Source organism: Sciurus carolinensis, chromosome 13 (genome assembly GCF_902686445.1).
Source record: "Sciurus carolinensis chromosome 13, mSciCar1.2, whole genome shotgun sequence".
Taxonomy (NCBI): Eukaryota; Metazoa; Chordata; class Mammalia; order Rodentia; family Sciuridae; genus Sciurus; species Sciurus carolinensis.
In genome coordinates this window covers 22,439,936-22,454,328 of record NC_062225.1, presented here as the reverse complement: position 1 = coordinate 22,454,328, position 14,393 = coordinate 22,439,936, and the positions used below count along the sequence as shown (strand labels likewise).

Here is a 14,393-nt window from a genome sequence, read left to right as displayed (position 1 = left end):
ATGGTAAGTGCCAGGAGCATCTGTACTTTGTATCCCTAGGTTTTAACAGAGGTGTTGGGCCTTCCTGGGCTCTCAGCCCAAAGATCAGTGTCTCAAATGTGAAGACTCTGGAACTAGGCATGTTGAAATTAAATTCTACCTCTGCCACTGACTGACTGTAAAATCTTGGCCAGGCTATTTAACCTCTCTGAACCTCAGCTTCCTTGTCTGTAAAATGAGAATGATAATAGTTCCTACTTGTAGGGTTGTTGTGAGGATTAGGGCTCATTAGGTATGAAACGCCTGAACACAGCAGCTACTCCAAGCTTTGGCTGCTCCTGCTCTGTCTCTGCGCCTCTCCTCATTGCCAGTGATGCTTATGCTCTGAGGCAAGACTGTAGCTTTCTGGCTCTCCTTGTCTCTTAGAGCAGAGCCCTAGAGTAGTGGTTCTCACCCCTCAGTGCACTGAAATGCTGTGTTAAAATGAGGGTTCCTGGGCCCCATCAGCGTTCAGCCTAGAAATCTGCATTGGTAGTCCTCCACCACATTTTGCTAGAGCTCAGGGCGAAGATGAGGCTGAGTGGTACACCTGTTACCTTCAGGTGACATTTCCCCATCCCTGGGGCTCTTGTTCCTCTTTAGCCAGATTCAGCGATGTTTCACAACTGGCTTTTTAGCTCCCATCCAGGAGCTTGGGAGGGAGAAGTCGAAAGGTTCAGGACTCGGGCCCTCACCTCAAAGCATCCCTTCTCTTTGCCAAGAACACAGTCTTTGGAATATGACATCAGTTTTGTGTCCTGGGAGCCTAAACCCACCCCCAGTTTCTGCGCTTGGGATTTGCCTAGAGCATCCGGCTATGTGCTAGTGAAGGCGCTCAGAGGTCCCCTTGGCAGGTTCTGCAACTGCTGGCTTTAGCCTCCTGTCTTAGAAGTCATGGCCCAATTCCCTTATCAGAATGTGTAATGGAAGGCAATTTTGCACATCTGGTCATTTTATCACCAGACTGCATTGGCCAAAATGTTCTCCCCACACGAGTCCCATGCAGTCTGGGCCTCAGACGCAGCATCTTTTCCTTCCCAGTTGTCACTTAACAGTTTGTAAGGAATCCCTTTTAATGGGCCTTTTCTCATCCTGAATTTGGAGGGACTTAGAACATGATGAACATCCCCATCTTGCAGAGTAGATCTAAGATGGTATTTTTGAGAGCTCAGAAGTGGAAGATACCAGGTTTTCCATAAATCTGCCACAAATGGGTCTTCCAGATGCTCTATGACAGCAATGGCATGCTTCTGTAAAACTTTGTCATTTTCTGTAAAATCCCATTTCTAGCACTATTTCCAACTCATAGCCTATTAAATAAAAGCCTATTAAATAAACGGTGGAGGGCTGTAGGATCCCAAATGCACACCTGACCAAATGGTTGTGCTTGGCATTGTGGGAAGTTTTCCAGTTTAACCCTGGTCAGTGATTCTCACCTTTTTCAGAATAACAACCCACTTTTAACACCAAAAGTATCTGAGGCCCCACAAATAGTAGTTGTGCCTTTAGTGTTGTTATATTAATTAATATACATTAATGGCCAAACCTGCTCTGAGAACTTAGGGACACTTTAAAATCCATCTGTGCCAGGCACTGTAGCACCTGCCTATTATCCCAGTAGCCTGGGAGGCTAAGGCAGGAGGATCTCAAGTTCAAAGACAGTCTCAGAACTTAGTGAGACCCTAAGCAACTCAGCAAGGCCCTATCTCTAAATAAAATACAAAAAAGTACAGGGGATGTGGTCAGGAGTTAAATGCCCCTGGGTTCAATCCTCAATACAAAAAAAAAAATCAATTACAATATAATTTACATAATAATATGACTTAACTTAGAACCTTCACTATGTGCTGGGCACTGGTCTATATATATATATATATATTGTTTCTACAGCAACTCAGAGAAGGTATTGTTATTAACCCCATTTTGCCATTGACAAAACTGAGGCACAGAGAACTCAAGTCATGTGCCCAAGGTCATATAGCTAGAAAGTGACAGAAGTGGGATTCAAGCCTAGGTAACTGACTGCAAAGTTCTAAGCATGTCACCACTGTGCTTTAAAAATACACACAGAGATGCATCTCTCATTCAGACCACATATAGTATTTAAGGGAAGATTTGCAAACATTTTCCTTTAAATAACTGTATGACTCCCTTTCTTTCCCTTCTCTAAGATAGATCAGGAACTATTTTCTTGGATTTTTAATCTTTCATTTCACTAAAAATGAGGAAGTTCGTCTTCAAGCAATGTGTATGTGTGTATATAATGAAGTGTGTCCATGCACATGTGTGTGGATATGCATGTGCACTTGTGGACGATTCTTGTGTGCATGTGTGTATATCAAAAGCTTTTATTTAATTTTATTTTATCACAAAACTATACAGTGTTCCTTTACGTGCTTATTCTTTCATTCAGTGGACACTGTACGGTGGACTTTGACCCTGAGGTGTCGGGATTCTTCTTCCTGTGTTTTTTTGCACAGGTCTGGTTACAAATAGGTGCTTCCTACCTGAATCTCCTTATTGATCTAAGACAGCCGTGTTGGGAGACTTAGAAACACGGGGGTGAATATAGAGAACTCATGGAACCTGTAGAACTTACAGAATGTATAGAAATCACAAAGTCAGTGGGGACAAAGACACAGTCCTCCCCCTCTTTATTTATTTTATTTTTTGTGGTGCTGGGGATTGAACCCAGAGCCTTATGCTTACAAGGCAAGCACGCTACCAACTGAGCTATATCCCCAGCCCAGTCCTCTCCCTCTTGAGCTTGCCTGTGTACAGTGTCCCCATTTGGCAGGTGCCTTGAGGACAGGCAGTGGAGGTGGTCTCTAGGTCAGAGCTTACTTCACCTCATTCCCACTTCTCATTAGCAGGTGGCAAATTACACCTTCATCATTTAAGTTTGGTTTGATGGAAAGGGGTTCATACATAAAAACCGCAAGTATTTGACAGCACAGTGGTAGAGACTGGAGCTAGGCAGCCTGGGTCCAAATCTTAACTGTGCCCCTTGGTGACCATGGCCCTGGGTTACTTACTTAACCACTCTGTGCCTTGATTTCCCCCTCTGTGAAGTGGGAAATTCAGAACCCATCTCATCAGGTTGTTCTGAGAATTAAATGAGATGTATGTCAAGTGCTTAGTAAATCCCATGTACTTGTTATGTAAATCTTTTCATTTATATAGAAGTAAAAAGTGGAAAAGCAATAGCATGTATATCAGAGGTGACATCAGAAAAAGCAAAATGGCTGGAACCCATTGGTGGCAGAGATGAGATTATAGTGGGGTAAATCACATAGTCCATGCTAAGGAGCAACCCCTTGATGCCTGAAGACTAGAACAGAGTAACCCACTGTGCCTCTTGGCAAGTGGTGTATGGAGCCTGCTATTCCAGTAGATGCCAAAAACTGAACTTTAGTTTTAGAACTGTAGTACCCCAGGCAGAGGAAATGTGGTCTGCTCCACTGGTGGCAGACATGGAGGCTGTGGGATGCTGCGTCCTACTCTGAGCAACAAGATCATGAGGAAAAAGAAAGATTGGAAAGAAGCCCCAGGGAAGCCATGTGGAGAGGCTGGAGGTCCAGAGAGGCAAGGCACAGGGGGCAGAAGACAAGACAGGCAGGGCTCAGCCTCCCGCAGGTGCTGAGCACATGTCGCCCATGCAGGGAGGTGCAGGCTGCAGGACCACCTGGTTGAGCAGGTCGCACTCTCAAGCCCTCTCCCTGGGTGTTTGAAATACATGCAGGTCACTCTCACTTGTGTGAGGGAGATGTTGAAGATCACAGTGGGGACTATTTATAGCAATTTATGTGAGAAAGGCTCATCTTCATTTCCCTTTTGATGCTAAGGCTATAAAACATGAAGTGGGAGTACAAGATAGAAAGGTAGGAAGATGGGAAAATAATTAGATTGCTAAATGGAGAGTGTGTCTAATTGAGGAACTCGAGCTACGGGGATTAAATTCGTAACCATTCGGGGGACAAAATGGGAGAAAATTAGATCCTTTCAAAACAGAAAAAACTCTTTGATATCCTAGGGAAAGAGGAGATTATTATACTGAAGAGCTTTTTGGCCCAATTTAAGTAGACCTTTTTTCTCTCTTTAAGTATTTTTGTGACTAAATGTGAGGGCTTATTACAGAAGGCTCTGCTGGGTTTCAGAGATAGATAAGGGACAGCCCTCACCCTCAGGATCTTCTAAGTGGCAGACATGGAACTGCAGAACATTTCCTGAATTAAATGCAGGAGTTATGAACAAATCTGTGTTAGGAGGGGCTGGGTGCAGACTGTCCTCTGCCTGAGGGGACAGAAGGCTCCCTAGAGGAGCAATTTTTCTTTTTTTTTAAATCGTACTTTTGAATTTTTAAAAATTGATGTATAAAAATTGTTTGTTTATGGTGTAGAGCATGAAATTGTAATCTGTGCATACATTGTGGAATGGCTAAATCAAGCTAAATGACATATGCATTATCTCACATACTTAAGACCCTCAGCTCACATCCTATACAAAAATCAACTACAAATGAATGAAAAAATTTTAAGTGTAAGATCTGAAACTATAAAACTATTAGACAAAAATATAGGTGAAAATCTGTGGGACATTGGCCTAGGCAAAGATTATTATTTAGATATGACCCCAAAAGCAAAAGTAGACAAACAGGGTTACATCAAACTAAAAAGCTTCTGTGTAGTCAAGGAAACAACCCACAGAGCAAAGAGACAACCTACAGAATTGGAAAAAGTATTTGCAAACCATATCCCTGCTAAGTTGTTACATGGAAACCGATGAAGTGAGTCCCTAGGGAGCTCACATAACTGAGTAGCAGAAATGCCCACAGCTCTCTGGCAGAGACTTAGGACTTAGACTCAGGAGATAGCCAAGGCAGCACCAGGCAGCCTGTGAGAAGGAGGAGGTAAGCTGAGCAGGTTTCTTCCCTACATTTCAAATTAAACTGATCAACCTTGGTTAAGAGTGTTGGTATTACAGGGCTATTCAAAGAGTCACTCTTGTAAAGACTAGTACCAACTGTTTAAGTCAAAGGAATTTTCCAAAGCTCATTTTTGCCCCTGTATTACCTGCACATTGAGTTACTTTTTAAAACTTGGCTTCAGTAGCAAAATTTTGAGTGACTATATCCCCTGAACCAGGATATTGTTTGAGCAAATATTTGAAAATACTGGTGTGTGTGTGTATGTGTGCGTTTTCAAAGGCTGACATAATTAAGAATCTCGCCCAGGAAGGATGTTCAGTGAATGTTTTAAGTGAAAGAGTTCCTGATTGCTCAGGCTACTTGCATTCTTATCCTCCTTGAGAAGAGGAAGCCTCTAGAAGCCTCCAGCAGCTTGTCATAGAAGTGCACCGTTCAATACAGCAGCCACATGTGGCCATGGAGCACGACATCTGGCTAATCCAAACTGAGACATGTTGACAATATGTAATATACACTGGATTTCAAAGATTTGCAGTCTTTTAAAAATGAATATCTGATGAATAAATGTTCATATTGGTCATTTATTGAAATGACAGTTTTGACTATATTGGGTTAAGATGTTATTAAATTGGTTTCCCTGCAGGCTCTGGGGATGGGGTCCAGGCGGCAGTATGTTTTAAATCTCCACAGGGGATTCTCATATGCAGTCCGAGTGGGAAACCACAGGTGGGGTGGGGGGAAGTGCGTGGACCCTGGAATCCTCTGATAAGGACTTGAGTCTTAATTTGCATAACTGCCCATGGCATTGAAGATCCAATGAATGTCAAAGGACCTGTCAACTACAATATTGAACAAATGCCAGCCATTATGTCCTGGCAGCTGTGGACTTGCATCCAGGCTAGATCTGTGCAGGCTCACATACAGGACTTCTTCCCCCAACCAAGCCAGGGGAGGTGGGACAGTCCTCCAGTTCCTTCACCTGCCTCTTTAGCATCAGGAAGTGGGTGGCCCCTTCTCCCTCTCCTTCTTTCCATGGATCTTGGTGATAAAAAAGAGAAAGATTAGTGGGGAGATCCTCTTGATTTTCCTCTCCCCAGTCTGTTCCCAAACTAACCTAAGGCTTTTATTCTGTCATCCTCTTTCCCAAACCCTGTTCAACTTGAACTTGTGCCTAAAAATCTCTGCTCCCCTACAGCCTACTCAACTGACACCCCGGGGCCATAGCAGGAAAGGCAGCAAATGCCCTGGCCTGGGAGGAGCCCTGTGCTGATTTGACAGTGGGTCAACCTACATAGGAAGTCCGTGTTGCCAGCACGATGACCATAGTCCTGTGATGAGGAAGGTCAAGTTCTGCAGCAGTGAGGTCAGGTGGGCAGAAGGCGAGATCAGCTCACAGAAGCTTGCAGCCCTCTCACCCGTTCTTGATGATCTTCAGTTTTCTGTGGGTCTTGAGATGTAATCAACTAATTTGCAGATAAGCTCTTGGGACGCTGCTGCTCTGTAAGCTAGAAATTGTCCCCAAAATCAGTTTTCTCCAGTTATAAAAATGCCACATTGGCTTTCTTCCACTGGCAAAGTTAAAAATGAATGCTAGACTAAGCCGTTTTTAATTATACTTCTTTTCATGTCTAATAATGTTCAAGGCAGAACAGTACAAGCGTACCTTACAGTAAATAAATGCAACATCATTTGTGAAAATACATATTAGCATAGTTGATACAAAGGACTTTAAAAAATGATGCTTTCCATCCCTCCACCTGGACAGCTGTAACATAGAGCCTTCAAAATGATTCTTACTGGCTGAGCTGATAGAGCCAAGGTTCTTGGCCATGGGAGGTTTTATCTCAGGTATCAGATTACAGGTCACTACAGCCTTTCCAAAAGCTAATGAGTGACCACTTTCTCTCCTCCTGCCCACCACCTGAGCCTCCCTTCCATAGTTAACTCTTAATCAGAAGTTGGCAGAGCTGGAACATAATATGCCCAAAGGAAATATACCCAAGGAGCTCAGCTTCTGTGGGCAAGGGTCCATAGGAGCAGCTTTTCCTAATCTCTGTGCATCCCACATAATAAGTTCAGTAGATACTTTCCATTGTTCTGTGCACTGTATTAGGTCTGGTATACACAATGACATTGAACTTGAAGAGAAATGCTCCATAGTCTTAAAATGAGCCTGAGATAGTTGAATGTATATGCAAACTTCTGGCTTAAATGGCAAACCCACAGCAGTATCTCTCATGACTGTGTCAACTAAAACAACAACTACGAGCACACCTATAATCCCAGCAGCTCAGGAGTCTGAGGCAGGAGGACCACGAGTTCAAAGCCAGCCTCAGCAACATAGCGAGGCCCTAAGCAACTTAGTGAGATCTGTCTCTAAATAAAAATTTTAAAAAGGGGCTGGGGATGTGGCTCAGCAGTAAAGCGCCCCTGGCTTTAATCCCTGGTACCAGAAACCAAAACAACTGCCATAGGAGCTTGCTCTTGGTAGAGCCCAGGCGCTCTTGCTCTGAGAGCCCCTCCGCGGCAGCCGCCTCCCTCTCCAGCTGCAGCCTGCACGCCTCCCTCCTCTTTCTGTGCTCCAGCTCCCTGGCCGGCCTACCTGTTCCCAGATGCGTCAGACCTTTTCCTAACCTCTAGGCTTTTGCGCTTGCTCTCTGCTCTTTCCCCAGTTTTCCCCACAACTGACTCACTTGTGTCTTTTGAGTCTCCATTGTGCTTCTCCATCTCAAAGAAGCCCTCGTGCCAGTGGCCTCCTGCAGTAACTGTCTGTCACACCTCTGTGCCTTTCCTTCCTTGCCCTCAGTGCTGTAATGATTTCATTCATCTGCTTACCATTTGCCAACCTTCCCCGTTAGATTTAAGTTCCTTGACCACAGCAACCTTGTCTTTCATCCCCAATGCTCAGCACAGCGTAGGGCACACAGAAGACACACAATATTTTGTTGAATAAGTGAAGGAAGGAAGAAATGCTAAGCTCCATACCAAGTCCACTGCAGCTTTATAAGTTCTCTGTTGCATGGGGAAACCACAGCCCAAAGGGTTTCAGTGATTTGCTGAGGGACAGAATTAAAGTGACAGAGAGCCAAGATTTGATCTCAGATAGGCAAAAGTTTGTGCCAGAATCAAGTCTGAGGTTATGGTTCAGTCTTAAGTTTTTGCCTTTTTTCTATATCTTCATAGGTATATTGATAGGAAGTATTTTGTTTTGTTTTCCTACGGCTCAAAATGTTTTTATCTGTGACCTTTGAAATAGGTGTTTTCTCATTGTTTTTTGCAAAAGAACTTGGTGGTAACAAGGAAGGGTCCCAGTAGAAGCATATTTTGGAACAAGCTACAGAGGTCTATTTGAACATGAGGATTATGGATTTACTGGAGAACAATAAAAATAAGTATGGTAGCAGTTGGAAGGCGGGGGCAAACGTGATGGTCTGGTCCCAAGACCGCCTTCCTCTAGGTGCAGGAACTTCAAGGTCCACACATGGGGTGCAGCGGCAACTGTGCAGCATTGCTGAGATCTGGGCAGCCTGCTTAGCCCTCAGTAAACTCTGGTTGGAAAGGAGATGAATTGCTGTTTTTACAAATTATATACCAGAAAAATACAGGCACCCCACCAAATGCCCATTAGGAATATTAAGAGTATCCAGTAGGGAGCAAGTAAGAAAATGCTCCATAGTTTTCCTATAAATCATCTATAACCAACTAAAAATATGTTAGGTGCATGTGAGGAGTGGGGAATTACTGTTCCATGGCTGTAAAATTCCAGTGATGTGAGATGAAAAAGTTCTCGCTGTCTGCTGTAAATAATACCGCACTGTATACCAAGAGAGAAAAAAGTTCCCCAAATAAAACAATCATAGTAACAGTAAATTTACAAAGAAGATCAGCTTCAAATAGTTTTAAGACATAGACTGCATAGGAATAATCTGTAAAAGATGCATTCAGAATCTATTTGAAGAATACCATAGATTTTTCTTTCCATTTAAGGTAATTTATTTGATAGAAACCTGTTCCTCAATGGGAAAGCACTTGGGATAAAATTGTTCTCCCTATGGTTACTTTCAAAATCTAAAGCAGTCAAGCACAATGGCACACACCTGTAATCCCAGAGGCTGGGAGGCTGAGGCAGGAGGATCACAAGTTCAAAGCTGGCCTTGGCAAAAGCAAGGCACTAAGCAACTCAGTGAGACCCTGTCTCTACATAAGATATAAAATAGGGCTGGGGATGTGGCTCAGTGGTTGAGTGCCCCTGAGTTCAATCCCCAGTACCAAAAAAAAAATATCTAAAACAGTTCTATTTATTCTGTCAATGGCTCAGGATGAGTAAGGGGGAATTTTACTAAATGATTCTAAGTTCTCCTTTAAGAATAAGGCACAAGAAAAAATGTTGATTCAAAGTGTGGTGGTATTTTTGCCATCAAATATTAATAATGTAATAGAGCTAAAATGATTAAAACATTGACACGGGCATAAGAAAAGATATATTCATACCATTCGTGTAATCATACATGTACATAGGGTTATGGTGTCTGTCTCATTCCACCATTTTTCACACCCCCCTCCTCATTTCCTTCTACATAATCTAAAGTTCCTCCATTCTTCTCTCACTCTCCACCCCCAACACACCCACTACATATTATCATCCACTTATCAGGGAAAACATTCGGCCTTTGGTTTTTGGGGATGTGTACAATGAATCAAAATGCAGTCTGTAAACAATTTAAAAATAAAAAAAATAATTTTCAAAAAAAGAAAAGAAAAGATATATTCACAGACCAGCATGGAAAAGTCCAAGAAAGACCCAACTGCACATAACAAGTCAACATGTAGTAAAAGGGCAGTTCACTCCCTGGGGAAAAAGAGGATCATGTCATAGATGATTCTGAGAGGGTAAGCTAGACACTTAAAGAGAAACAAATTTTATTGGAGAAGACAATGACATTCTAAAATAAGTTCAAGCTGATTGAACTATTTAACAAAAGTTCTCTAAGATGACATAAATGATTATATAATTAGGAAAAGGAAAACTAATCAGAACATTGAAGGCAAAAATCATAAAGGAAAATGATACATATAAATGATAAATTTATGAGAAACACCAAAAACCACTATAGAAAAAAATCTAGAGGTAATATTTGTCCATATTTGAATCCTAAAGAGGATGCAGATGCTTCATACAAATGAACCACAAAATTTTAACATCCAGTGAGAGAATGAGCAAATTAATAAGCAAGTCATAAAAGAACAACTGCACATGGCCAATGAACAGAAAAGAGGTCTCCCTGGTCTAGGCTTCAAAGTAATGCAAATTAATGAGAGATCACTTCTACTGATAAAATTAACCAAGATAAAAATAAGTGTCCATGTATAAAGCAGATAAGACCAGAGACTTGTTGGGTGTGTAAACTGTTGCAACTTTTATGAGAGCCAGTTGCTAATCCTCATCATAAGGCTATAAAATAAAGCCCTGTTTGCCAGTTGATCCCGAAATACCACTTCTAAGAATTTATCCTAAGGAAATAAGCATGCGTGTATTTGTGTCAAGATGTACTTGTGATAATGTTCATTGCAACAAGATATTTATCAAGAAAACTCCATGTGCTGAGATAATAAGAGATCCTAAGAAAGGTTTCAAACTGCCTTGGAGTGGACGGGCAGGGCCTGTGTCCACGTCCCGGGACTACATGGAAAATTTCAGGCTCAAGTCCCTGGCTGAGAGTTGAATGAGGCCTACATATAAAGGGCAGTGACGTGGTAGGTGGTTTCTTGTTTGGGTATTTTGTCTTTTCCATTGTTATGGAAGTTCTTCAGGCTTGTATCTTTCCAGTTACTTTTGAATTTGAGGTCAAATTTGCCATCACACACCTGTGTGTAATTCTAGGGTACTACTAGTGTAGAACTAGCATAATACTAGTGGACATAGTCACGTGCTTCAATTCCTGACTTCTGTCGGACTGTGGATCGTGATCATTCAAACAGAAAGCATTAACTTTCCTCTTCCTACTTCTCTGCCCAGCTTTGCATTTTAGGAGAGCCATCAAAGGGGGAGAATGTTTTTTGTGGAACTTAACACAAAGGGATTTTTTAGGGGGGCGGGGTGGGGGGAGAGGAGTAGTAGGCTGAATAATTATCCCCCAGAGATGTCCACCTCCTGATCCCCAGAAATTGTGAATGTTTTACCTTACACATCAAAAGGGACTTGGCAGGTATGATTAAGTTAAGAACTTTGGAAATGAGAGCACCCTGAATGGGTCAGCCCATTTTAATCACGAGGACCCTTATTAAGAGGAAGACAAGAGACTCAAAATTAGAATAGGAGCTGAGTGAGGGAAGCAGAAGTTTAAGAATTCAGGCTAAAGAATTCAGGTAGCCTAGAAGCCAGAAAAGTCAAGAAGCATATTCTTCCCTACAGTCTCCAGAAAGAACCATCCCTGATAGTGATGCCACCTGGATTCTAGCCCCTCGAGACTCATGTCATACTTCTGATCTCCAGAACAGTAAGATGGCTCATTGCTGTGGTTTTAAGTCACAGAATTTGTAGTAATTTGTTTCAGCAGCAATAGAAAACTAACACATTAGGAAAAGGAGAAGAATCAAATTTGAACTTAAGCTATAGTCACACATTAGTTGGTCCTGGTGAGAAGCTCAGAGACCTGGATCCTAGTCACTGTCTTAAGAAATCATCTCTCTACCTGCTTTTCATCATCACTGAGTTTCCCTCCTTGCTCTGAAGATCTGTTCTTCCTCAAGCCTGTGTTTACCATCACTAGATGCATCATTGCTTTGACACTGATAAGTATAGGTGAGGCTGTGAGTAGATTTTAGTTTATTTGTCTTGGAAGCTGGCTGCACTATTGTTAGCATTTTCCTTTGGCGGGGGTGTGCTTAAGCGAGTGGTGTGTTCTTGTGTGGAAGATCCTGAAACGTTTCATTGAGTGCTCAGGAGGCAAGCGAAGGCATCTGCAGAGGTTAGAAGCCTCAGAACCACACAAATAGTTGCCAAAGTGTACCTGACATGGTATGTAGGTCTCAGTTTCCCATACTGGTTGTAGATCTTTCTAGAAGTATTTCCTAGAAGACTTTTCCTACTCAGACTCCCACTCCAAATCATTACAGAGTTTACCCATACAGAAAGAGAAGTTTGGGGCTCTAATAACACACCAAGGTCATACAGTGGAATGGCCCAGGTCTTTACAAGCCACTTGCCCAGAAGGAAATGTGGGCCTTATTCCATTTTTCTCTCTGGCTCACAGAAAACCACAGTAAATGTTGCTGAAGGAAATGGAAATTCTAACACTAAGAGTTATCACTGCATGCCAGCACGTATGGCATGTTTAAGAACTTAGTAAATGGTCATGTATGTGCTCTCCTCTCCATAGAAGCACAAGAAGCATAATCAATAGTCATTATAATATGAGTTTGAATGTATTAACGATAAACACGTACGTGTCGTTTTCCCATTGGTATGCCTATAAAAACTCAAATTTTAAAATGAGAATGAAATCGATCTTATCACCACTGGGACAAATTGCTCTAGAGTTTAGCAATGCCAGATGCAGAGTTGTTTCAGCAGGAAATAACATGAAAGACACCTTTGTTTTTTCTGAGTGCACTTGAAGCACAATCAGTGATGAAGAAACATGCAAAGGGGGCACAGTTACTACTTGCTGTCCCAACATGTAAAAGGCTGTGAAATGGGCCTGGGTTTTGAAGTTAAAGTTGGGGCTATGGAAAACCCCTAATTTACACAAATTCAATTCAGTAATCAAAAGGGATATCAAGGAGTATTGAGGTGAACAAGGCCTAGCGGGGGAATAGAGGTCTGAGCTGGAATAACCAGACGGCCCTGGGTTCCTGATCCAGCTAGCTCTGACTCCAGCCCACAGAGCAACCTTGGACAAGTTACTTAACCTCTCTGATTCTGTTTCCTTGTCTCAGAAATGGGAAAATAATACCTGTTTGTCTGGTGATGGTGAGAAATAGGGTGACGACTGAAACATGCAGCCACTTGTCCACACCTGACCTCAAGGGATGCACAGTCCAGCTGAGAAGATTCCAGGGCCATCCTCAACTGACCATGATCCAAGACAGGGCCCATTAAATCCTGCTCTAGAATCCTCTTCCCTCGGCCCCACCTTGGCCAGGTGTGGAGAAGGAAATGCCACCTTCAAGTACGTGTGAGAGTGTAATGGTAGGACCATAAAGTGGCCCAAATCCATATGGAACAAGCTCATGCTCTCCTTCCCTTCCCAGTCCCTTGCTGCATCAGGTCTCAAGATGTCGTCTATAGTCTTGTCTCCTCCTCATCTTCACAGGCATCCCCTTGATCCCTGTGTTTGCTCTTACTTGTATCACCATCCACTGGAGGGTGGATCCCAACCTCACCCTGGTCTAAGATCCCGTGAGAGGAGAGCTGACTTGCTCCTTCGTGGCTTCCTCTTCTGCAGCATCTAGTGAGTTTGCACAGAAAAAGAACTCAGTCAGTCTTTGGTGGGAGAAAGCAGTGTACAAGTGTGCCACCTGCCAGATGCTGGACATGCGCAGCTTTTCACTCTCTTTTCTCTGTGCCATGTGGAATGGCATCCTGGGGCTTCCCAAGGAATAAAAGTAGGACACTGACAGAGACTGGAATTTTCTACATGGATGTACGTGAGCCACAGGAGAGCAAAGAGGTGCCCTTCACTCATCAGAGAAACTTTCTTACAAGAAGGGAAGTGCCAGGAAGTCACGTGCATGAGACCCTTTGTGCCACTGTCCCCAGGGAGGGGGGCCAGGCTAGCTGGGGACAGGGTGAGAGGGAGACTTGTAGCAGTATATGTTTATCCTTTGTGAATTTTCAGGAAGATAAAGGAATGAACATTTTTTAAAATAGTATTTTAAAATACTAAGCTTTATATAGGTCAGTTCACAATCTAATCTAAGGAGACTTGGTAGACCTAGGCAGAGCCATCTTGAATGGAGTGGGTTTCCTTTGCACAGGCATGGTGTGGGTAATATCTCCTGTCTCCTGCACTGGGCCAAACTGGAAAGTTTGGTTTGGATTGGGACAGTTTTGGGGCCTCCTCCCTCTACTGAACTGAAAGCTACCAGTCTTGGCCAAGCTCCCAAGACCTCACCAGTCCTTCCTCACCTCAGCATGAGTTTGTGCTGAGGATTCCATTCTGACCCATTCCTGACATTGCATTCCTGGCTGTTGACAGACCTGGAAGAAGTACCATCCAGAGTCTTAGGTCACTGTCCTCAGCCCCATCCAATTCTCAGTGAACTTGCTGGGTTCCTCTGGCGGCCATGGCAGCTCACAATGCCTTTTTAGGGGTCAAAGGTGGGTTAAGTGGGGATGTGAGCTCTGTGCTGCCCCTGAACCTGGACAGGACAGCAACAGTTCTTCTGCTGTCAGTTTCCATTGCATGCGGTCATATCATATATAAAATCTGATATGGCTTCGGAG

General features: G+C 43.0%; 1 protein-coding gene across 1 annotated transcript in view; it reads left to right on the top strand.

The window, feature by feature from the left end:
- Tgfa (transforming growth factor alpha) overlaps positions 1 to 14,393 on the top strand; it is a 97,014-nt gene that overhangs the window by 41,321 nt on the left and 41,300 nt on the right. The window lies entirely within an intron of this gene.